The 23,424-nt window shown below is 46.5% G+C and overlaps 1 long non-coding RNA gene across 1 annotated transcript; it reads right to left on the bottom strand.

Annotated features, from left to right (window-relative positions):
- Positions 1–2,887: 2,887 nt before the first annotated feature.
- LOC146194318 (uncharacterized) lies at positions 2,888–21,698 on the bottom strand. Its single transcript, XR_014705868.1, has 3 exons — positions 21,528–21,698; positions 20,644–20,809; positions 2,888–3,144 (listed from the first exon to the last, which is right to left on the bottom strand). It is a non-coding gene; the product is annotated as an uncharacterized LOC146194318 (long non-coding RNA).
- Positions 21,699–23,424: the final 1,726 nt, after the last annotated feature.

The following is a 23,424-nucleotide window of genomic DNA, read 5'->3' on the forward strand; positions in this document are numbered from 1 at the left end:
AAAGGGAGGCCGTAGTGGAGGGCTACGGAGTAATTTCGACCACCTGGGGATCTTTAACGTGCGCTGACATCGCACAGCACACGGACGCCACTTCGTTTCGCCTCCATGGAAACGCAGCCGCCGAGGCCATCGCACGGTATTTGAGGGAACTGCTCTTGATGGCATAGAATGCCACCACGGTAGGGAAGATTTCTCCTTTGGCTACTACTCTTGTCTTCACCCCTCGCTTTGTTGATAACATTCGAAACGGCACCGCATTTTCATTTACCTTATGGAATGAAAAACGCAAGCGGTTTAACTACTACCGAGGCACTTTTTTTGTGCGGCTTCCGAGTGTTCTTTGCTAGAAGCTCTCCAGCACCGATGCTTGCTGCTTGTGCTAATGGAACGGTAGAAGTAGTGTGGCGTTCACGGTTTACATTGCTTGAAAGCAGTTTTATCTAGTGAACACTTCGCAGACTTGCAGCTTGTGTCAGCAATACGGCTATTTAATGCAGCAAAATAGAGAAATATTAATGCCTTTGTCATGAGGCGAGCCCAAGCTTTTAAGAATGGAATTATCTAGTGGTTGCATAGCGTTTGACCCAACAGTCAGGCAGATGACTCCACAGGCTGAGAATATTTAGTCAGCCATTTCCTTTCCTGTCCTGTGTACGTACCCTCTCACTATTTTGTAATGTTGATAATTTCCTACACCTAGAATAAAGCAGCTTGTGCTTTGCCCTGTGAACCATTTAACATTTCCTAATCTAGACTTGCTCAGCACGTGTGCCAATGCTTTTTTGTGGATAGTGCACCAATCAAGCCAGTAGAAGACTTTACTGCCAAATAGTGTCATAAGCTTGAGCTTATTGAAGGCACTGTGCAGCTGAAAAAAGCCATTTAGCAATCGCCATTCCTTGCAACTTTCAGGCTCCAGGGTGTTTCCGAAATGCAAATTTATTGAAGAACCCTGGCTAGTTTTGTTCAAGCTTGGTTGGGGGGCTAGAGTGCATCATTTTAAATGATGCACGTTAGCCAGCTGGCAAACTTGCACTGCAATAATTTGCACAATGCTAACGAATTAGGAACAGCCCAACAGCTTGAGTAAGCTTGAAGCATGCAATAAAAATGGATTCTTCACAGTTAAGCAAGGTGCGAAACTTTTGATTATCTGTTTTCAGATGGGCATCTTATGCACAACAGCTGTGCAGGAAACATGGATTTCATGTTTGGCAAAAGGAATTTTGGCTTTGTACACATCTTTGAATGAAGCTGAGCATTGGGGTTTTCAAAATGCATCATTTCATTTTTTGCATGTGCAGCTTTGTGGCCAAGCTTAACCTTAGCTTTGGAAACAGGTGCCAGCTTTGTCACTGCAGCCTCCTTGCACACAGCGCAGGTTGTGCACAAATGTTGCTTGTTTGCAAGGCAAAATCTTGTAGAAAATGTTTCTGCACCTGAACTTAAGCCTACAGGTACACCAGCTGGGAAAACTTTCCATGCCGTGGATCTGTTTTCAGCCATGTTCACTTGTACCCTGCTGCGGTGGCTCAGTGATAAGAGAGCTTGATTGCTGATCCCAAAGATACAGGTTTACTCTCAGCTGCGATGGCAGCTGATGGAGGCGAAATGCAAGGCGGCTTTGTACTTTGCGATGTCAGTGCACATAAAAGCCCCAGGTGGTCAGAATTTTCTGGAGCTGTCCACTACAGCATCCCTCATAGCCAATAGACATTAAACCCCATAAACCAAACAGAACACTTGTCAACTGTAAACTTCCATGAGGAGAAAACAATCTATGCAGCTCAAAAGCAGGCCCTGTGGCTGCAGACAGTTCACCAAAATGTACATGCGAAATTAATTGCAAAATAAAGTACAATCCCTTTGTGCACGTTACACAAGGCATTGCAATCCAAGGCAAGCACAGATGGTGGAGGTAGGTGCTGCGTATGCCTAGTTATCAAAAGGCAGTATTTCTGTGCATATCGGCAAAGTATATGGGGTTTTATTTCCAGGCTGTAGGAGGGCCACAATTTTAGCCTCTTGGGAACCTTTATTGTGCACTTCTAATACTGCTGCATATCATACGGGCATTTTCGCATATTGCCTCTATTGAAGCAGCATCACTTTTATATGTAAAAGTGAATATTCTAGTGTCTCATTGCAGGTCTGCAATAATCATTGTAAAAATGTTGAGAATCTTTCAGATGACTGTGTACAAACTTGACTAACTACACATAACTTTCCGCATCCACAAAACCATATGCTGGCTTAGTCCTTTATCTCAGAGCTTCATTTGTCATTGGCAATTGTGGCAGTATTGCCAGTGACAAGTGGCACTTGTCCAACCTGCTCTTACATTGCTTGCACTGCCAGTGAAAAAGGAATAGATTTGGTAAATACATTGATTGCATTTTCAACTCTACAGAGCCATTGTTATCCATGGAAAAAAAAGGCGCATTTCAGTCTTTAGCACACATTTTTGGCATGACAAAGGTCATTTTATGATAGTGCCACACACAAAGAGTGCCGGTGGCGGTGATGCCTCAACAAAAAAGAGCTCTTTCGTAAAGAGTTCAGGCAGCAGCTTCGCTGACAATCTAGTATTTGCACCTGACAGTTACTCTGACCCCGTTTGCGATGTGCATAAAGTGGTAAAAGAAGAAAAAAAAAAAAGAAAAGATGGCGAAGTGACAGCATGCTTTACTAATGAAGGAAACTTTTTAGAATTAGAATGGTATGAAAAACATTACAACTAAACCTGGCGATGTTAGTATGTTTTTCGGGAGTTAATTTGGTGGTTACAGGGTTAACGTGCAGCTAACTTCATATGATTAGCATCAATTAAATGCTGTGTATCTCGGGGACCATCATTAACAATGTCATTAAACATACAAAATACGTAGGCACCTTTTATTCAGATAGCATTTGTATACAAAATCAAAAGCACCATGGCAATGTCAGAAGCAGCTCAGGCATATAAGCACAGCCTATTTTGAACATGATGTGGAACAGGTTCCTTAGCCCTCATATTTTTCAAAGTCTGCTAACAAACAGATGTGCATTTGCAAAACCCTGCATGGTATGCAGATGAGCCATTCCTGCCACTAACAAAATGAGCCACTTCACAGATTTCCATATGGTCCTTCCAGGCTTTGAACTCTGCAAAAAGAAAGATTTTCCAAGTTGTCAAAAGTGAGTCTCAAAAAAAGACAGCAAGAAACAGAACTCTTGTAGACTGGAAAATACAAAATACAAAAAAAAAAAAATACAGGTATTGCCAACACCAGCGGATTGCACAAGTAAACTGCGCATGTTGACATCAATTTTTGGAAGCAGATTTCAGAGGCTAGGCTACATTGCCATGCAGTCAGCCATAACTACTGCTGGATGAATGTCAACATATCCAAAATGAGCTAGATAACTTCTTATCAAGTGGTCCTTTGTGTGCCTTCATAGAGGCTCTGACAGGGCTCAAACATGGCAAATAGACTTGTCCTCCGCACTCATTGGTTCTTTACGATGCCTGTCACTGGAAAGGCCTAAAGCTTTTCCTATTGGTTCATTGACTTGAACGAGAACATCTTTGGTGTAACTCCGCCTGGTTGGGTACTTGAAACAAAAGTTTAAGAAACACCATCACCAACCAAATTTTTTATTAGAACCCGACGTTTCAGGTCCAACTCAGTCCCTTCCTCAGGGGCGACTAAAGTTCGAGGCCCGCAGTAGCAGGCACACGTAGCGATGTCCAATTGTGTAGCAGAGCCTGGGTAGCGTCCCCGGATTCTTGTTCACTGCTGCAGCTGTCAGCCGGATGAACCGAAAAAAGACGTGACGTCTTTTGAAAGGATTGGTCTCCACATCAAGTATGTTCACCTCGTCAAAGGCGATTTTGTGGTCGGCGCATTCGCAGTGCTCGGCGAGGGGGGTTGCTTTTCGAGTTCAATTGCCGGGCGTCGTTTTTGTGCTGCAATATGCGCCGACAGAGATTTTTAGTTTCGCCGATATACGAGGCAGAGCACGAGATTTTATAAGTAACGCCTGGTTATTTTTCTCTGGGAATATGGTCTTTTGGTTGCGGCAGAAAACGGCAGACTGTTGAGGTAGGTTTGTGCGACACACAGACGTGTGTGCGCAGGATGCGTGCAAACGCCTCACTGGTGCCCGCCACATATGGGAGCACAATGCGAGGGCGCTTCGTCGTTTGCGTGCTGACCGACCCTCTTGTCCTGCTAGCTCGACGGCGGGAAGCACATTGGAATAAAGGCGCGTGTATAGCCATTCTTCTTCAGATCGGCTATGCATAGGCCGCTGCCTACTACTGCAGGCCGCAAACTTTAGTCGCCCCTGAGGAAGGGACCGAGTTGGTCGCGAAACGCTGGGTTTTAATAAATAATGTGGTTGGTGATAGTGTTTCTTAAACTAGTGGTTCATCACACCGATTAACAAGCTAATGGCAGAAGGAGCACAGGTAACTTCTTCAAGAGCCTACATATGCTCTTTGCAACCATGTGTTCTTATTCCATCATTTACTATCAGCCAAAAAGAACTCAGTACTCTGACAGCATTATCTGCACACTGGATTCACTTTCAGAGTTTATTTCGTTGCAGCAAGGTGCCAATCACGACAAAGGCACTGGTCATCGAACAACAGAATGCCCAGTGCTGAGTTTAAAGGCAACAAGGAAACAGAGGTAAACCTGCCAAGTACAATGATCAAGAACAATGTAGAAGCAGTGTTGTGTTGTGGCAATTATTCGAGGTAAATCTCTGTGCATCATCATTGTACAACAAAAAAGAGTAAAAGCTGCGTCCAGGTGGCATAAAGCATGAAAAAAAAAAAAACAACAAAGCTTTGCGGTATGACTTCCCCCTCAAAGAAGCATCGGCCCAATGCTCTACATTGAATAGAAAGGTAGGCAAAAATAAACATCAAGCAAAATATAAGCACAGTGCCCATCAGTTATAATAGGGCTTTAGGCAAACAACATAAAATTTCTGGACATGTATCACCCCTGGGGTCCTGTCAGCAGCATCTGGGGACAATTCCATAGCCCATTTCATCTAGATGAGTGAACTTGATTTGCGGAAACAGCAGCGTAAAATTTATGGTTTTCATTAAATCCACGATGGTGATTCAGCATCCAAACCTAGAGTCGGTCTGCTGGCTTGTAATTTTCATTGTCATTGTAGGTTACGTTAGGCATTGGTGCCTTGCTGGCTTTTTATGCGCAGCTGGGCGAGTCGTCGGGCTGCTTCTGCACGCTGAAGGTAGGCAGTGACACTGAGGCTGTCCTTTTCCGTTACATGTGGCATCAGCATGACATTGAGCGCTGTATTAAGGCAAAAGCCTTTAAAGGGAAACTGCACCGGTTGTAGATTTTGATGAGTTTCAAGGAATCAAATGATTACAGGTTCCAGGTTAAGCATGCAAGATATCTTCGCGCTAGCATTTCAAAACAATGGCGCAAATAGCAATTTAAACCGCTTCAGCTATCAAGCTTCTCCTCACCACACAGCGACGCGTGGGGTGCACATGATGACATCATTGACGGCACCGGTATGTTTCCCGCATAGAATGGCTTGGTTGGAAGAAGTAAAAACAAGGCTACCAAAATTGAAGGCCCAGAAACATTGTTTGATGGCATTAAAAAAGGCACCGCACGATGTGGGCGAAGGTAACGAAAAGAAAAAATATTACCGTCCGTGATATCATCAAGCTTCTACGCAGTCCTTCAGTGCTGTGAGGAGAAGCTCGAATTGTAATCGTTGATTACTTCATCAGTTTTAAAGATAGCACACAAACACTTTGCAAGCATTACCGACAGCTTATGGAGAGTCAAATTCTCAGAATTCTCAAAAAGTGATGCAGCTGCGCTTTAATGGCTCATACTGTCTGCGTTCGTTCGGTCACAGTATAGCTTTCAATCAAATGACATCACCTGAAACCGAAACTAATGTCATCGGAAGGATAAAAATCCTGCATCCACCGGGAATCGAACCTGCATCCCTCGCATCGCCAGCCTAAGCTTTAACCAACTGCGCCACGCCTGGGATCGTGAACTGCACATAAATCTTGTCTACAGTGATTTGGTTTGGTTTGCGGGGTTTAACATCCCAAACAGACTCGGGCTATGATAGGTGCCGTAGTGGAGGACTCCGGAAATTTCGACCACCGGGGGTCTTTAACGTGCACTGACATCGCATAGAACACAGGCGCCTTGCTTTCGTCTCCATCGAAAAGCGGCCGCCGAAGCCCGGTTACGATCCCGCATTCTTGGGAACAGTAGTCGAGCGCCGTAACCACTGCGCCACCCCAGCGGGCCCTTGTCTATCGTGAGGATGAGTTAAAACACATCATAATTCTCCTTGTCTGCATGATGCTGATGCGGCCACTCCCCTTTGTAGTGAGGGATCACAGAGTTCTTCATTAGGCCAATAAATAAAGGAGTAGAGAAAGAACAAAAACTATACCAACTGCTGTGCATTGGTCAAAAGTCCAGAAAAAAGAAAAGAAGGAAAAGAAGGGGTCAGTCCTTCAACAATCTTCTCGTTTACGCCACCAGTCAAGGCGGTGCTTTGTCACCTCTACTGCCCTACCCAGGGTGTGCTCTTTGGGTGGTGACATCGACTGCAGACCAAGTGCTGTTGAAGGAGTCTCCATCACTGCTGATGTCGCAGTTGTAGGGGGGGAGGGCCACAGTTTCGGGCACTCGATCACAACATGCTGTATGGTTTTATCGGCTGCGTCGCACTTGGACCACTTGTGCGCAGAAAACCACTCCGTGCCTCGCAGAGTAACCCGCTGCCGTCCGCTGTCTCGTGTGTTGTCATAGATGTTCTCATTATCGATCGTGTGTTTTGTGCTGGAGTCCACCGCCAGGGATGACATTGCCCGTGCTTCGCTGTGCTATCTCTTCATTTCTGCTTCTCAAACCTGGTTATGGATCTGCTCTCTCCACGCAAGCTGGAATATCTGCAACAGGCCGGCTTGTGGAATTCCGTACTCCTCTGCCAACCTTCGCGTTCAAAGCATCCATCTGGTGTTGGAGCACTTGAGTACGATGTACTTGTATGCCTCGCTGGACCATCTATGGCAAAATGCTCAGCCGGCGCTGCAAGGCAAGCTTGGCGGTAGTAATGTTCTCTTCTGTGCTTGGGTGTCCGCTCGTGGATGAGAGCGGCTTCCAAGAAGGTACTCAGCAGACGGTGCCGTTCAAGATAGCACAACAGGCGTGTATTTGGTTGCCTTGGACATAATACAACACACACACAAAAGACTAACTGTTACGCAGTACGCCGCAACATACTAGTAGTACTGCGCACGGTACACTCACGGCTCGCAAGCCGTTAAAAATCGGGCCAGGCGCGCACGACTGCCCGTAAAATATGCGGAGCCCTCGGGCGACCGCGGGAGCTTCAAACCAAGCGACTGCTCACAGACGCGGCTCCGTTCTAACTCGAGTTGCCTCCCTGCCAGAGCGTAGCCCCCCGACGTGCAGCGCTCCCTCTCTCTGTTTTACGAGCCGTGTCACTCGCGTACGCTTTACTTTCACGCGGCAGACAGCCGAGATCATCACCTCTCCCCGCGGGGGTATTGCCCGCCGTTAGCAATGTTTAGTCTGGCGGTTTCTTCCGAGAAGTTCCGCTCTTTGCAGACACATGCGAAACCGGAGAGCGATGCATTCCTACCGTCCCGGTGCTCTGTCTCCGGAGAAACACGGCTGTTGTATATGGGCTTCAAGTGTGCACATCGGGGCCCGTCCGGTGGAGGAGAATCTCCCATTGCCGAGGTGCCGACATCACTACAGCGGTTGTCTCACATGCGACGATACGTTGAATCCCGCTATAACGAAATTCACGGTGCACGAAAAAAAATTCGTTCTCGCGGAACTTCGTTATCGCAAAAATTTGACGTGAAACGCAGAAAGAATTGCCCAAGCAGCAGCAAAGGCGTTTAATGCCAAAAATCTGTAAGCTTGGTTTGCTTACGCTTCACGGCGAGCAACGCCGTCACGCGATTTTCGCACTCGGTCAGCAAACCCATTGCAACATCGTCGTCTCGGACAGCAACGGAATTCCTGATGACATCAAAAGCGTCCATCACCTGTACGGCGGTTGCCGCAGCCGGCGCTTCCTGTACGTCGTCGTCTTCTTCATCGGAAGAGTCCTTATCATTCCGGGCAGCTTTTATGATCTGCTCATCACTCACATCTTCGTGAACAACAACACAAGCGTCAGCGCCGATGTATTCGTCGAGCTCGAGATTAGGCGGCACGGTTCCTATTTCTCCCAGCGTTTTCCAGGCGGCCGCGATCCCCGGAGCCGGTGACGCCTCTTCGTCGTCGTCTGTAACGCCTGGTGTTAGGCCAGCAGAGTGTACGGGTCGACCTTCGGCAAATCCGGCGTGCCTGAAACAGTTCACAATTACTGAGCGCCCCAGTGTGCTCCAGGCAGCAGACATAATCTGCAGTGCCACGTACAAGTCCACCTTCGTGTCTCGGCCGGTTTCAGTGTTAAAAAGCAGCCGCTGAATTAACCTCCCGCGGTAAGCGCGCTTCAGGCTAAGAATCACGCCCTGATCGAGAGGCTGTAAGACAGACGTGCAATTGGGAGGGAAAAACCTCAGCTCCGTGTTAGTGAGCTTGACTTCGTTGGAGTGATGCGCTGAACAATTGTCCAAAAGCAAGCAAACTTTACGGCCCTGCCGCTTCATGTCGCGGTCGAATGCCATCATCCACTCGGTGAAAATAGCGCGGGTCATCCATGACTTGTTGTTCGCCTTGTACTGCACAGGTAGGCTACGAGTTCCCTTAAAACAGCGCGGCTTGGCACTTTTGCCTATGACTAACGGCGGACGCTTGTCCGAGCCATCCATGTTTGTGCAAAGCAGCACTGTGATGCGTTTTTTGCTGTGTTTGCCGCCGTGACAGCGCTGCCCCTTGAAGTCGAGCGTCCTAGCCGGCAACATCTCGTAGAATAGCCCGGTCTCGTCGGCGTTGTAAATGTCTGCAGGCGCGAAGTTGCTTAAAATTCCGGCCATGTTACTCGCCTTCCAAGCAGCTGCTCCGTCCACGTCTGCTGACGACTCGCCGCACAACACTTTTCCAACGATGTTATGGCGGGCCTTGAAACGGTTTAGCCAGCCAATGCTGGCTTTAAAATCATCAATGCCAAGTAGGCATGCATAGTTCAAGGCTTTCTGCTGGACGATGCTTCCGGACAGGGGGACGTTGCTGGCTCGTGCTTCCACGAACCACGCATGCACTGCTTTGTCCAACTCTTCATGGAGGGGCCGCGTCACCTTTTTGTGCTTCGAGGATGTGCCTGAAGCAAGTGCCATTCTCACGCTGTCCTTATTGCCTAGAATCGTTGACAGCGAACTTGCAGGAATTCCGAAGTCTTCAGCAATTGCCGCTTTCTTCCTTCCGCTTTCTGCTTGGGCGATTATTTGAGCTTTTTGCTCAAGGGAAAGAGTTTTGCGTTTTTTCACTTGCGTTGCCATCGTGTCCTGCGGATGAAAACTCGTCGTTGTCGAAGAGAAAGGCAGCGAGTGAACAACGCGACCACGACACAAAGCCAAAATGGCGGAACTGCAATCATGTGATTTCATGCTTAATGTGGCTTTGGATTTGACTTGGACTTCTCGCCAATAAAACTAGTTTCGGTTTCGATTTTGAACGCGAAAATTTCGTTGAAGCGGAAACGCTCTGCAAAAATGGTTCGTTGTGCAGAGAAATTTAGGCCATTAATTCTTATAGGATACTCGCGGGGAATAAAAAATTATTCGTTGTCGCGGAAATTTCGTTGTGGCGGTATTCGTTGTGGCGGGATTCAACTGCAGTAGCGCTGACAATGACGCTGCAATTAGTGATAATGACAATGACGGCATTAGCAATGATAACGGTGCATTTAGTTGATAATGATAATGAGAGCAAACGTGATGCACCGTGTGCACCAGCAACGCTCAGCCTTTCGCACTTCTGCAGTGTAGATTCCACAGTGCTCTCGGAATTTTCGGGCTCCCTGCCATACACAAGGTGGAATGGAGTTGACCTGCTTCTCCGCTTCTAGCCGGCAGCAACAGCGCGGCGGGCTACTGTGCTGACATTAAAACGAGAAACTAGTTACATCGGCTTAACTTTCAGGCCGACTGACTGCTAATGCATGCAAGGAGGACAATGCCACGGACAACGAGAAGTGGGTTTTTTACACGACGGATATTATGATGTGCTTCTCGCTTTCTACAACGATAATTAGTCTGAAGAAGCCTTTGGCCCTTTGCTTCGGCGTTGCGAGTCAGGTAGTCAGTTGCTAGTATTATCCACTTGTTGCCAGATTTCAATGTCGGGAAATGACCTAGTAAGTCCATGCCGATCTGTTGGAATGGCCTCGCAAGTGATTGGTTTGGTTGTATATCCTGCAGTCTTGTTAGCAGTGTTCGGTGTCGTCAGCAGTCGCAGCAACTCCTGACATAGTGCGTGACATTAGCAGATAGACGAGACCAATATGGGCCCATGTTATTTAACCTGAATGCGACTGAGAGTAAAATAAAGTTAAGACGCCCAGCTGTGGGCTCATCATGAGGGGCCTGTAGGATTTCATCGAGAATGCCCATAGGAACAAGTAAGTAGGCGGTCAGGGTGCGAACGCCATTATAAAGCGCAAGGGAGGCTAGTCCACGTTTGAACACTCTAAGCAGCAAGGATGACTTTCCTTCAAGGTAGTCGAAGTCTGAGTGCTGAACTTGCATGAAATAGGCCCCAAAATAGCATCGTTATTGTCTTCTTCCAGCACTTTTGGACAGGGGCTCGTGAAAAGCAGTACCATGTGTGCGTGGCCAAAATAGGTGTTTAGAGCAGCTCTTGGAGCAAGCAAATATGCTTTTTGGAGCAGCTAAATGGAGCAGAAAGCAGGACAGACGTTCTGAAACAGCTATGGAGCAGAAATGTTAATGTTTTATAGCAGAAATATTGACTTTTTGAAGAAACTTCAGAGCATGTGGTCAATTAAATCTCCAATAAGTCATAAAGGCCTTTCTACCCTTCTTGGCAGCAGAAATTGTGCTGCTTACAAACAGGCCCGCTGTGTTCTGAAGATGTTTTACTGCGGACTGACTGTAAACAACATGTCACCAGCGTGCAGTTTAAAGGCCCATTCACGATTAAGGATTGCAAAGGGTGTGCGATTAAGGAACCGCTCAGATTGACCGATGTTCACACTTGCAAAGGCAACCCGTGGGTCGCTTTCCCAAATTGGCCTCGTTCAGAACGAGACTTGTCGACCTTGACTGCTCACCAAAACAGAAGCCGGATGTAAACCGAACTTCGATTCATATCAACTGTGTTGCTGATTGGTTGCCGATTTAAGACCAGGAAGGAAACGTTGGACATGTGCCTTTTTATATATGGGAGCGCTTGTTGCTAAACAAGCTAACTCTCAAAACATAAAAATAATGTGCTTCAGATTGTATGCTTAAATAATACAGCATGAGCACATCTATTTTGGCTTTCTCGACAATCTCTAGACGAAGCCCAAAACAAGTCCAAGGATCGCTAAGGTTGCACACTATAGTGAAGGCTTGCCAAAGTAAAAATAATATGCGAATGAAATATTTTTGCTGAAGAAAGAAAAAGGCTCTTAGTGACCACGATCCACGGCATGCATGCAAGAGTGCCGCAGTCACTATGAATAGCAGAAAACATGGGGATGATATTGTGCGACGTCAGCGCCCAAGGTTGCCAAACCATAAAGCTGCTTTCGCTATTAATAATAAAAATTCATTTTAAACTATCTACTGCACTGAAATGCAATAATCAGTTTATGCTCAAATTTTAGCTGTCATGCCCTTTAAGTGAATATAGTTCAAGCATATGGTACCAACATAAGAAACACTACAGAATTATATGAAAATGTCACTGAAATACACTGAACTACGAGCACGTGAATGAAGCTGCTAAATTTGAAAATACACAAGATGCGGGCAGAGTCATTAAATAGAGCCCTAGAACATAATTTTTTCCATCTCCTCACCTTCAGGTGCATTATCTGCTCTGGTTTAGAGCTCTGCTCTTAGTTTAGTGACGTCACATAAAAACAGAACCTCATCTGGACGTAGAACTTCTCTATGCGAAGAGTAATTTTTTTGTCATGGGCAGAATATCCAGGCTCGGGAACCTCTGGGCTTTTCAAGAACATAGCAAAATTATGAATGCTGCTTGTCTTAATCTCAATTATTGAACTGAAATAAATAATTAAAAAAAAATCGAATTTTCCAGTGTGTTTACGAGCTTTGCAAGCTCTGCAGACGTATAAAGAAGACCTCGGTGGTCAAAATTTGAGATGAATTCGTTTTCTTTTTCGCACACATAATTTGCTCAAAATTAGATACAGAATAAGTACTGCATTTTGATTTGTGCCAGAACTTTCGAGCCACATATCTTGCAATATACCGGGTGCGCGAGGCATTTGAGGATGCAATGTTGGCTTCAGGCAGAGAATATCTCCAGCAGATATATATATATTTTCACCAAACTTTAGGAGATATTTCTCTTACTGTTTATTTTCACATTACTCAATGAATGCGCCACTTGCAGCAATAACCAATTCAATTCGGCTTCGGAAATGGCTGCATGCACGATCAGGTGGTTCTTAGAGGTACTGCCCATTGAGTTCGCAGTGGCGACCTTCAGAGCTTTTTGTATTATGTGGCCTTTTGTCCGCTTCTCTCTCAACGATGCCGAGTGGATTCAAATCTGGACAACTAGGAGGCCACAAGTTGGGAGTGATGTGGTTATTGGAAGTTGTTGGCCAGCCACTCGTGGGTGACGCAGACGGTGTGGGCGAGAGCCGAATGTTGCTGAAAGACACGAGGTTTTTTTTTTCGAAACAGTATCAGTCCAGGCCTTCACAACGGTGGCAAGCACTTCTGCGTACTCGGCAGCATTAACGCGGAGTCCTTCTGCAAAACAGTGCGGCAGCATGACATCACCCTTGTTGCTGACGGCTACTGACACCATCACAGACAGAATTTTTGTGTGCAATGCTGTCAGCACCTCATTAGCGCTTCCGTAAAGCCATCTTTCATTATGGCAATTAGCTTTTTGGTGTTGATCGAAGTTCTTTTTATCTGAAAGAAAAAAAAGCATTCCAGGCTCTTCAGCTTGCCTAGCAAGCGCTTGGACCAGAGCAGACTATTCTTCCGAGCTTTACCAGAAAAAAATTGCGCCCTCCTCATGACACAGAAATGGTACCTCACGTCCTCGTGCACAGCAAGCCTGACAGCTGACTCTGCGACATTGAGCTCCTTTGCAATGGCCCGCATTGACTTCTCTGGGTTGTCACTCACGATGACTTGCAGCCTCTGAAGAAAATCAGGTGTTCTGACGACGTCTGACCACTGAGTGTGCTTTTTCCTTTTCGCCACAGATGCCACGTCACCGTCACAGCACATCAGTTCTGTTCGCACCTTGTTAACGAAAGACTTTGCTACATTCAGAAAGTTGGCAATTTCCAAGTCGCTGTGGCGCGCGGCCAGTGCGATGAGGACTGCATGGTGTTTCATTTCCTGCGTCAACTTGTACGCTTCCATTATTCAACAAACTGCGCAGTATAAATGATAAGGGGTCAACTAACAAGAAGCCGCATGCCTAGATACATATGCTGAGCCTGCTGGTGTCTATGGCGATAAGGAGTAGTAACCTCAAATACCTCATGCACCCAGTGAGCTATGAGACTGCTATAACTGTGCCTAGTGACGGGCAATCAAAGTAGCTTCAACGTCCTCGAGCCTTCCCTTGTGAAGCAAGTGGTCAAATTCATCATTCGCAAAGAACACGCAGTGAGCAAAAAAAAAAAAGAGAAATTACAGGTTCTCAATTTGTGTTTGAAGTTTTCAGGTGCAAGAAAAAGTAAGCTTGCAGCGATGGTATACTGGCTCCTAATCACAAAAACACCACTTTCGCTGAAAACAAAACTCTTATAAGGTAGAAAAAAGAGAACAGAAATGCAGGCATTGCAGAAATACAGAAATCGCAAATGCATGCACAATGACATGCAAGGGATCCCGGAGGCTGCCTAACATGTATTATTGTTGCATGTTTGAATTGTTAACTTTTGTTTCAAAAATGGCAAAAAGACAGGCTAAATATTGGAAGCCAAAAAAAAAATTTGCGCTTGGCAGTGCCACAGGCAGTCAGTTTCGTTTTGGTATGTTTTGGTTCTTTGAAGTCACAGCTATGCATTTGGCATGCCCACATGGTTTCATTTTTAATATACATGCTTTGGTTTACAAGTGCGGAGCAGCAGTTTTCCTCTGATGAAGTTCATGCCTCAGTAAGCGCTTCTCTATTGAAAAATCTGGTATGAAATGCACACAGGATTAAGTTATAACTTACTGGGCAGAATAAACCTGCACAGACCCGAGTGGAGCTGGGAAAGGAAAGAAAGGCTGGAAAAAGTAAGATTTAAAATGGCATGGGTGCTTAAGGAAAAAAAAAAAAAAAAAAAAAAGCAACAAAAAGTAAAAAAAAAAAAAACCCAGCCTCGGACGGGATTTAATCCTAAGTCCTTTGGAGTTTTAACTGAATGTCTTAGCCATTGCGCCACACGAACAGCTGAGACCTCTCGCATTACATTACTTGTGTAGTGCAATTGCATTTTTTACACATATTTTTCACTCACCGCTAAACAATTGCATCCCAAGTGTGCTGAATGCTTTTTCTGGCTGTAAATAGTGTCACCGATGTCTCATATCTATGATACGCATAGCAGTTAGCCAAAGTATCTCATAATATTTCAATTTCTCTATTTTCTGCTGTACCAGCGTGCATGCGCAGACCTTACTGGCACATTAGTTTGCCATCTGCAGGGCAGCGAAGCTAGAGTACACCACATAAGGTATTTTTCCCAAGTCTAAATCCCTTGGAAGGAAAAAAGACCTCTTCAACTTCAAATCGAAATATCTGGGCAATAAATGTTTCTTGCTGCCGGACAAGCGACAAAAAAGTCACGAAACACTGCACTATTGGATTCTGGCAACAAAAAATATTCTGATGGGTCCCATACTGCAGAAAATCTGGCATCCATGAAAAATTATGGGCATGTATCTGGCAAGTGGCAGGAAGGTGACGCAGCACTGCAATGACTGTCCGTCAGGTTGTGTGACATCACAAGGCCACATGACATGACCAAGTCAGCAGGTGCTGCTACACAGGGTGCTTTTCATGGTATCAAGTTAAAAAGGAAAACAAAGAGAACATCGCTTGGAGCAATTACGCGCCACTATTTGTCTCTTGCAGGTGTATCCGTGACAAAGGTTTGTGCATGCAGGGCTACCTGGCATCACTTGAGGCAAATCCTTGAAGCCTTTGTTATGAAATATTGAAAATTGTAGAGGTTCAGCTCTCTTTGAACCAAGTCAAGAGCATTAGCCATCGGCCGGTGCCGCATTTGTAGCTGCCGCTTCAGTCTTGGCTTGATTCCGCATTTGGTAAGCTCAGCAATAGGCTAGTCTGGCTTCTCGTTCGATGTCTTGGCAACCTGTCTGGCATGGTTGCAGTCTCTGTCACAAGCACAAGTGGATTCCTCTACACCACACTGCCTCCTTTTGTCATGCCGCCTGGTGAATTCGCCCAACACTATGCTCGCGGTCTCGACTGCACTTACCCAAAAATGTTTTAAAGCAACGAACAGAATATGGGTGCACAAAACACAGACAACAGAACATGTTGGTGCCGCTGCAAATGAAATAGCTATTAGAAATGACAGCAGTGCCTACTCTGCTGGCAGAAATCTTAAGCAAAAATTTCTCATCAATTGGCCCTAATTGGCTATACAAGGCCATGCGACATTTTCCCATGAAAATAGCAGTGACTGAAATTTTTCATACTTTCACAATCATCTTTTAGCAAATAATGACCTCCTTTTGTTTCGCACTACATGCGCCATAGTGTCAGCAAATAAATTGCAATGCTGTTTGTACAGCAAGCGACTGCAGGCAAGGGACACGTCTGGGTGATATTTTTGAGGTAGTCGTTTAAGCCAGATATCACCCAAGTTTCCAGGGCAAAAAAATTATGGCATGTAATTTCTTCCTAACAAAGATTACCAAAGTACTGCCTGCTGAGAACTTATTCTCGGCAAATAATTTCAACAGTATATGGAGCAGAGCATGAATTCAGGCAGCCCGAAAACCTGGGCCAGGCTGGAAAATTGCCGTTTTTATGGGTCTGGACCTGGCTCAGGCTTGACATGCAGGCCTGGGCAAAGCTGTGTATGGCTTCTTTTGGAGATGGAATTCCAGCCCTAAAATCATTCCAGTGGTTTATGAATAAACCACTACTAGTACATATGTTGACAAAGAATGAGAGAAAGCTCATTTGTAAACAGAGTTTAATCAGTGCCCATCTGTGTTTTGTCCAAGTAATTTAGTACGAACATGCCGGGCTGCATTCAATGACACAAGTGAAAAAAGTTAGAAAGAAAAGGCTCAAAACTCGATAGCGAACTGTACTACAATGGAGGTGTTATGAAGTGCTGTGACCTGTCATGCATAACACAGCCCGTTTGCATAAGCACGTCAGGCCGCGGAAAGTCAGGGGCACTTCCGTCCCGTCTAATCCGCCTTTTGCGCGAGTTTTCTGCGCATGCGCAAAGTCGTAGCGGCGACCGATGGAAACACATTGAGCGGCGTCGAAGGCGTTTCTCGGCGCCGCCAGTGCATGGGGGCTGGCGGCACCGGGCGGCACGGTGGCCGTCACAGGCTTGGCAAAGCGATGCCAACCACATCTGCCGCGTACGGTTGCCACTCTCTAAGCGCGCCAAGATGCAAGACGCGGTTTTTCAGGTTTCCTTCGCCGAGCCGCGGCCAACAACGACGTGAAGCTACAATTAGGGCCACCAAGTGTCAAGATGTGAATGGCCGACCTTAGCAACCGACTGCGTACTCTCGACTGTGCGAAAAACACTTCGTTACAGGTATGTATGCATCTAAGGGAAATGTGCATAATGAAAAGTATCTACCGGAGTTTGCACCAAGCCTGTAACCCACCAGTGATAGCCGCAATGAGCATTTGTTCGGCGCGTCTGATGGCGATGTATTTTGTCGTTTGTTTTCTTTATGTGCGAAGGGGCCGGGTAGCGCAGATATCAGGTGGCTGTGTGCGCTAGACCGTAATATTTAGCATGTTTTATCGCGACTGCCGCCTGACTAAAAAGAAAAGAAAAATTGGGCGTTTGTTGTGATGCACCGCCGTTCGCGAGCCGAGTGGTTGAGCTGGTCATGAGGCTCGCGAACGGCAGTGCATTAAAACGCCGTATTTTTTTTCTTGTTAGGCAGTCACGATAAAACATGCTAAATATTACGGCCTAGCGCACAGAGCCGCCTGTGATATCTAAGCTACCTAGCCCTTTCGCACATAAAGAAAAGAAAGGACAAAATACATCACCTTCAGGCCCCGGCGCAACTAAAGCAATCACGCACCGAAAAAATCCTCATTGCAGCTATCCCTGGTGCGCTACAGCCCGGGTGAAAATTCCAGTAGGTACTTTTCATTATGCATATTTTGTTTAGATGCATACATACCTGTAGTATCTGTGTTTTTGCCGCTCGGAGCATATGACGCACTTGACACTCTTGCACAACGCACAGTATTTTTTTTTTTTTAAATTAAAGGCTCGCCTTCGTGCACGCCAAAGCATCCAGATTTTGTTCCTTTGGTGTGCGCAATCAGATGCTTTTCGTTAGGGAGCTTGATAATCGTCGTCTACGTCCAACCGTTTGCAACGGCAAGGAAACCACCCGGCACAATAAATGAGTCTCCTGGAGGGTTCATGCTCGTTCACTTGCAGAGTGGATCGCTCTGGACGTAGAACAGGGTTGGTTCCTGACCGAGATGCGCATCCGATATGTAGGAGATTCACATGTGTCACCAAGTTGTTGATTCCGCAGAAATCGTGGCGGAGGCAGAAATGAACGTTGGAGATCCTTTCACAACAGAATGACCATTCTCTGCGCACCGAGAACCTTTTCACCACTGCGATCACATCCGTTCTGACTCCTGAGGCCAGAAACCGGCTACAGCTCTGAATCATCCATTGCCAGAAACATGCAGCGCGTTTCCTGCAGGTGTGCATTCTGGCCGGGACAATGCCCTTTTCACGGGGTGTGTATATGTGCCCCTCTGCCGATCTTCGTGGATGAAATCCTATAGCTGCACGGTTGTAGATGACGCGAGGAGGAAGAGACGCCCATTGCACCATGCCGGTGCCGCGGTGACCGCATTGTGCTCGGTAACTCAAGACACCCCGCGCATATGCCCCGCTCAAAGTCACAGGAGACGATTCCACCTAGCTCTGCAGCATCATCAACAAACCCCTGGCTGCTTTGCCCTTTGAGATCCCTCTCCCTCTCTCTCTGCCCCCACCCTCTCCTGTCTGCCGAAAACCTGCACGCTGAGAGCGTCTCATTCTGTCACGTCGAACACGGCCCGCGCTACACGCTCTTACAATACGAAGATAGTATATGCGTACGTGCGTTATGAGTGGATTGTGAAAACGCTCTACCTTCCCCCATACTGCGTGAACATGATATGCTGCAATCACTGTCACTACTTTTCGCTCAGAGGCCAAAAAAGGGGGGAAGCTTTCGCTTTCTACCAGCGTTGGCGTGGCCATTTCGTATGGTGCGCTTTCGCGTCGTCTGCTACACTGCCGCTCAATGTGTTTCCCGCCCGCTCCCGCATGATGGCGCCACATCCTCGCGCAAAAGGCGGATTCTCCCAAGCGGGGGCGAAAGGAGGAAAGAAAAAGCTGGGAGGAGGACTTCTCCCTCGCGCCTAAATTTTCCCCTCGCACTGACGGCGCCGCCGACTGCGCTGCGTGGCTTGCTTCGTCCTCGCGTGAACCGCTGCAGCCGTTACGACTCCGCTCGTTTTGAATGCGAGCGAGTTTCGATTTTTCGTCGCGGTTCTTTTACTCCGTGCATCTCATTCCTGCTGGCTCTTTGCCCCTTCGTGAGACGAGAGACTTGTCTGCGTGCACCTCCAGTTCCGTGGACCCATCTCGTCTGCTGATTGTGCTGGCCATTACAGTCGGTGATATCCGCTGTGTTTCGTGTTGTTGAACTTGTTACCTTCATGTACTGTGGAGAGACGTGCGTTTCGAAGAAGACGGTTCTTCCAGGAAGGGTAGTGTAAATTTTTAATCATGCACAGTGACATGGGATTACTTGCATCAAATACCAAACTAGGTAACTAGAACGCAGGTATTTGCTCATGTTTCTACATTGCTTTGATGGTATGGAATGCGTAGAATGAATATGTGCATCATTTATTTAATTTCATATCAACTGTACACATGCTGACAGAAGCAGTGCCGGCAAACTGGGTTCTTTTGTAGTGATAAAGCAAGCGTGCAAGATTACAATGTTAGCGCAGAACACAGAACACTACTGTAAACTGTTAGCTATGTAAAGTGCGTGTGTCTGAGGGATACCTTGTCGCATCTTTTAATTTTCTGTTTCACGTGCAGTTAATAAAAAAGAGAAACGATATCTGCTGTTCTCTGTGCTATTTCTTGCTGCGGTTGGGTAAGCTTGCTCGCGAGCGCCTGCGCCCTCGAGAGCGCTATGCTTGTGGTTTTTCTTTCCATCACACTGTTCCTGCCGCGAGCCGGTCGCGCCGCGGCAGAGCGATGATGCGGTAGAAAATCCACGGGCGCACGTGAGCGCGCGACCCGCGCTGCTTGAAGCAACCTACCCACACCCCCTTCAGCACACCGTTTTTTTGGACCAGTCCGCTATACGGCCTCCCCCGTCAAGTCCATTTTTTACGCGCCCCCTCCCGCTATAATCCTATAATGGGGAGTTTGGCGCTAGCGTCTGTAATTCGTGGCCGCTGGGAGGTATAGGGAGTTTCACACCCCTGAGCACGTGCCTACTGGAGTACTCAACACCATCAGCTTAGGATTTCTCAGCAATCAGTGAGCAAGAGGGTAGCTTCTAACCTTTGTGTTACCGCTAACGGCTGGACATTTGAAGCCTCATAACAGCCCCTGGACAAGGACCTTCAATTGACTGCTCGGCAGGCAGCCATCTGTTCATAAAAATTCTGACTGTCTGCTTTGCCCCCCCCCCCCCCCCCCCCCCTTCCTCCCCAAAAGAATGTCTCTACGCTACAATAAATGCTGTAGGATAAGAGCTTATTGCTTTAGGAATCTTTACGTATCCAATAACATATACATGCACAATGAACAGACACTACCGCTTTTCGTCTCCACAGAGATGTGGTAATTTGGCAGTGATTTCTTCAATGAATATGTAAATTTCGTTTTTTTTTCTGCCCTTGCCCACACATGTTCCTGGGGCAAAGTTGCCAGGGGCAGTCTTTTTGTAGGTGATTAAGCAAAGAACTTGCACCAAGAGCCAATTGCTTATAAGGAGTCATAGTTAAAATGCCCGTAATCCATACCTTTTAAATGTACATTGTGCTAGATAGCTTTACATAAAATGTCTTATCAAAATATTCTTCACCAAGCCTTTGCTTCTGTCGGTGCTTTAACTGTGCCCTTCTCTACCAAGAATATTTTACAAGGTTTGTCTCTCATCTTGATTTATTGTTATGTACTAGTTAAGCAATTTTTAAGGCGTCTGCTCAGACTTACTTTGCAGGTTTGGCACGGGCCGTCGTGGAAGCGCAGGCCGGGTCCGGGACATGTAATCATTGCCGATGGGCTTGGAACCATGGGCCCGGGATGGTCTTCAAACGTGGGCCAGGGAAGGGGCTGGAAAATCCAACCCGTGCAGGGCTCTAGTAAGGAGTGTAAGAAACTAAAGATACAGGAAAAAAAAAAAACACACACATAAGGGGAGTTCAGTAGCGAGTTCATTACTTTGCAGCACCGCTACGTGGTCTCCGTGCTACAATGGAGTTGTCTAAACGGTATTTACGTTATCATTTCTGTTGCCTCAACAGAGCTTATCCTTTTGTCGTACCCGACGCAAACTAGGTAAAATTTCATCAAGGGTACGCAGAATATCATCCATATAGCTGCCGCTTTTGGCTGTAAAAGGTTCAGTGCTAGTTTCGAGCTTTTGGTGCTCAATATGTATCACTAGTTTCAAGCTAGTGATGCTCGAGCGATATCATAGGCAAGTATTTCACCCGGATGTGATCAAAACGAACAGCGTATGGAGAAGCTGGGCCAAGAACGAAAAAAGCATAAAATGAGCTTCGTCGCCCTAAGCAGCTAATCACTGACGAGTGCCGTGAGTATCTGGTTGATAGAAGACAAAGCATCAAGCGCCAGTTAGCAGCATCATAAGACAGTGCAGTGCTCGCCTTCAACCGTGCTAAATTGGCGCGTGCTGTAAGTGCATACCTTGGCACAAATCCCTGCAGTATGTGACAAATAAGAACGGTAAGCGGACAGCATATAACCACGAACATTGTACGCAAATGGGGCAGCTAAAATTTGAACATGGCGGCACCTTCATTGGCATGCTTTGTCTACAACTAAACAAATCTTTTCACAGACCGGGCACTAACCTTTCTGTACCGAAGCCGCAGCAGATGTGCCAGGGTTGTTCATGGCGCGCACACCAGTCAGTTCGATCGCACCCGTCCGTGCCTCGTTTACTACAACAAAAGCCACGGCACCAAACCGCCGCCGCGGCACCGGCGGCAACCCCAGGCAGGGCGGTTGGCGGGCGATGAGCGGTGGCCCGCCGGCACGCCGTGCCCCCAACTAGGGACAATCCGACCTAGGGATTGCTAGGGATTCAGGGCGGCTGTCCAGCAAAAATCCAGGCAACACTGGCATTACAGACTGGCAATTACAAACTGGAAATTTTGTAGTATATGGTGTAGCAGAAGCCCACCTTAGAGACAGTGAAGAACCTCCATACATTGAAGGATACTCATGGCTGGGGTGCAATAGAAAAGGGAAGGACCGAAAAGGAGGTGGCCTGGGGGCGCTAATCAAAGGCCAAGATTGGAAAAGGATAACAGAAAGCTGCAGAGAACATATATGGCTCCAGGGTAGAGTGGGAAACCTAGATACAGTACTAAGGTTTGTTTACCTAAAAACAGGAAATGACTCGAATGAGGAAAATTCAGAACATTTCAGATGTTTAGCTAAAGACATAGAGGAATTTGGCCAGAATAAGGAAGTGATAATCTTAGGGGATATGAATGCCCATATGGAGTTTTTTGATGGAGCTACCGATACGACAGGCAAAATGTTAGGAACATTTTGTGAAACCCAGGATCTCACAATAGTTAATTCAGAGATAAAGTGTGAGGGAAAAATAACATGGGAAAGAAATAACTCTCATTCCACAATCGACTATTGTCTGATGTCCCACAAGCTGTATGACAGGTTAGTAGGTATGGAAATTGATGAAGAAGGGGCGAAGAGCTTAGGAAGCGATCACGAAAGAATTAAACTCCAATTTGGCGGGACAGCGGCCACAACAAAAATGCAGGTATGTGAAAGCAACCAGAAACTCAATGATATGCAGTTGGAAAAAGGGTCAAAGCGCATTGAGGACATAGTAAACCAACAACCAAATAGAGAATGGACATACGATGACCTAGTAGAAGTATTTAAAAGAGAGCTAAAAAAGGGCAAGATTAGAAGAGGAAAGAGAAAATATAAACCAAAAAGCTGGTGGGATGCTGAAGTTAAAGCAGCCATAACGAGGCGTCAAGAGGCATCCAGAGAGCACAGATTAGCAAAGAAGAGGGGAGCCACACCAAGGGAAGTAGAATCCAAATGGGAGGAGTACCTTGAGAGAAAAAGGGAGGCGTCAACCTTAATCCAAATCAAAATAGGAAAAGCTGGGGTCCAGTGGATGATGGACATAAGTAAAAAAGATAAGAATGCTGCAAAGAGGTTTTGGAACCACATAAGGCTACAAGCAAAAAAGACGGAAGGGGTCCAACACTCACTGACCACACAGGAAGGAAAAAGAGTGGAGGGAGAGGAAGCACAGGAATATGTTAGGCGCACAATAGAAACAGCCTTTGCCAGTCTGGAAGTGAATGCCGCAGAAGAAATGGAGAATAATGAGGACCACGGGGACGAGGAGCAAGAATACAAGGAGATGACAGCAAGACAATGGGAAAGAATAGAACGGAAGGTCCCCTTGGGAACAGCGACAGGACCAGATAGCATACCCATGGGATTGATTACCAGATTAGGACAAAAAAGCAAAGTAAAATTGCGACAGTTGATTGAACAAACAATAAAGGGCGGTCAAGTACCAAAAGATTGGAAATTAAGCAGGATGAGACTAATATACAAAGGCAAGGGAAGCAGAGATAACATAAAGTCCTATCGGCCAATCACAGTTACATCAGTTATATACAGGGTAGCAATGCAGTTAGTAAAAGTAATGATGGAGGAATGGGCAGAAGGAGGGAATATCCTCGGAGAACTACA

This window comes from Amblyomma maculatum, chromosome 3 (assembly GCF_055883805.1).
Source record: "Amblyomma maculatum isolate TAMU_Amacu chromosome 3, ASM5588380v1, whole genome shotgun sequence".
NCBI classification, from domain to species: domain Eukaryota; kingdom Metazoa; phylum Arthropoda; class Arachnida; order Ixodida; family Ixodidae; genus Amblyomma; species Amblyomma maculatum.